The sequence below is a fragment of the Triticum dicoccoides genome, chromosome 4A, assembly GCF_002162155.2.
Source record: "Triticum dicoccoides isolate Atlit2015 ecotype Zavitan chromosome 4A, WEW_v2.0, whole genome shotgun sequence".
NCBI classification, from domain to species: domain Eukaryota; kingdom Viridiplantae; phylum Streptophyta; class Magnoliopsida; order Poales; family Poaceae; genus Triticum; species Triticum dicoccoides.
In genome coordinates, this window is record NC_041386.1 from 414,588,942 (window position 1) to 414,591,707 (window position 2,766).

Consider the following 2,766-nt stretch of genomic DNA (forward strand, 5'->3'; position numbering starts at 1 on the left):
AGGTGGTGTAGTTATGTAGGAGTAATGAAGAGAGAGAAAGGTAGGTAGAAGAGGGAGAGTAATGGGGGAGAAGTATTGAGGAAGAAGAAGAGTGAGAGTGGGAGAGGTAGGGGAAAGGGAGAGGAGGGGGAGGGGGAGGGTGGGTGGGGAAAATGTGGTGGGTGCGGATTAGCAGTAGCGCGAGACGTAAAACGTGCTGCTGCTAAGAAAGTAGCAGCAGCGCGCTTTCGGTACAAGTGCTACTGCTAACCGGGACCAAAAGTGTGCCCGATTTGAAAATTAGCAGCAGCGATCTCAGAAAAACCGCGCTACTGCTACTACTATAGCAGTAGCGCGGCTCGCAGCACCACGCTGCTGCTAAATGGAGTTTGGTGGGAACTGTCGGTCCATATTTGTAGCAGCGCGGGTTACGCCGAGCGCGCTACTGCAAAGAACTTGTCAGTAGCGGGTTTTCCACACCCGCGCTACTGCTAATTAGTAACATCGCTGCTTTTTGAGCCGAGCTGCTGCTAGGATTCTGTGTATAGGGTTTTCCCTAGTAGTGACTCTTCAAGGGTGCATGACCATAAAAGATATTACTCATATAAATAGAACAACCATTATTCTCTGATTTAAGTGAATAACCATCTCACATCAAACAAGATCCAGATATAATGTTCATGCTCAACGCTGGCACCAAATAACAATTATTCAGGTCTAAAACTAATCCCGATGGTAGATGTAGAGGTAGCATGCCGACGGCGATCACATCAACCTTGGAACCATTTCCGACGCGCATTGTCACCTCGTCCTTAGCCAATCTTCGTTTAATCCATAGCCCCTGTTTCGACTTGCAAATATGAGCAACAAAACCAGTATCAAATACCCAGGTGCTACTACGAGCATTAGTAAGGTACACATCAATAACATGTATAACAAATATACCTTTGTTCACTTTGACATCCTTCTTATCCGTCAAATACTTGGGGCAGTTCTGCTTCCAGTGTCCTGTCCCTTTGTAGTAGAAGCACTCAGTTTCAGGCTTAGGTCCAAACTTGGGCTTCTTCCCGGGAGTAGCAACTTGCTTACCTTTCTTCTTGAAGTTCCCCCCTTTTCTTGAAACTAGTGGTCTTGCTAACCATCAACACTTGGTGCTCCTTCTTGATTTCTACCTCCGCAGCTTTGAGCATTGCGAAGAGCTCGGGAAAAGTCGTTTCCATCCCTTGCATATTATAGTTCATCACGAAGCCTTTGTAGCTTGGTGGTAGTGATTGAAGAACTTTGTCAATAATACTATCATCCGGAAGATTAACTCCCAGCTGAGTCAAGTGGTTATGGTACCCAGACATTCTGAGTATGTGCTCACTGACAGAACTGTTCTCCTCCATCTTGTAGCTATAGAACTTGTTGGAGACTTCATATCTCTCAACTCAGGCATTTGCTTGAAATGTTAACTTCAACTCCTGGAACATCTCATATGGTCCATGACGTTCAAAACATCTTTGATGTCCCGATTCTAAGCCGTAAATCATGGCACACTGAACTATCGAGTAGTCATCAGAGAGCTTGCCAGACATTCATAACATCAGCATTTGCTCCTGCAGCAGGCTTTTCACCTAGCGGTGCATCAAGGACATAATTCTTCTGTGCAGCAATGAGGATAATCCTCAAGTTACGGACCCAGTCTGTGTAGTTGCTACCATCATCTTCAACTTAGCTTTCTCTAGGAATGCATTAAAATTCAAGGGAACGGTAGCACGGGCCGTTTATCTACAACATAGATATGCAAAAACTATCAGGACTAAGTTCATGATAAATTAAGTTAAATTAATCATATTACTTAAGAACTCCCACTTAGATAGACATCCCTCGAGTTATCTAAATGATCACGTGATCCATATCAACTAAACCATGTCCCATCATCACGTGAGGTGGAGTACTTTTCAATGGTGAACATCTCTATGTTGATCATATCTACTATATGATTCACGTTCGACCTTTCGGTCTCCAGTGTTCCGAGTCCATGTCTGTACATGCTAGGCTCGTCAAGTTTAACCCGAGTATTCTGCATGTGCAAAACCGTCTTGCACCCATTGTATGTGAACGTAGAGCTTATCACACCCGATCATCACGTGGTGTCTCAACACGACGAACTGTCGCAACGGTGCATACTCATGGAGAACACTTATACCTTGAAATTTTAGTGAGGGATCATCTTATAATGCTACCGCTGTACTAAGCACAATAAGATGCATAAAAAGATAAACATCATATGCAATCAAAATATGTGACATGATATGGCCATCATCATCTTGTGCCTTTGATCTCCATCTCCAAAGCATTATCATGATCTCCATCGTCACCGGCTTGACGCCTTGATCTCCATCGCAGCGTCGTTGTCGTCTCACCAACTATTGCTTCTACAACTATGCTAACGCGAAGTGATAAAGTAAAGCAATTACATGGCGATTGCATTTCATACAATAAAGCGACAACCATAAGGCTCCTGCCAGTTGCCGATAACTTTTACAAAACATGATCATCTCATACAATAACGTATATCACATCATGTCTTGACCATATCACATCACAAATGCCCTGCAAAAACAAGTTAGACGTCCTCTACTTTGTTGTTGCAAGTTTTACGTGGCTGCTACGAGCTTCTAGTAAGAACCGTTCTTACTACGCATGAAAACCACTACGATGTTTCATCAAGTTTGCTGCTTTTAACCTTCAACAAGGACCGGCCGTCATCAAATTCGATTCAACTAAAGTTGGAGAAACAGA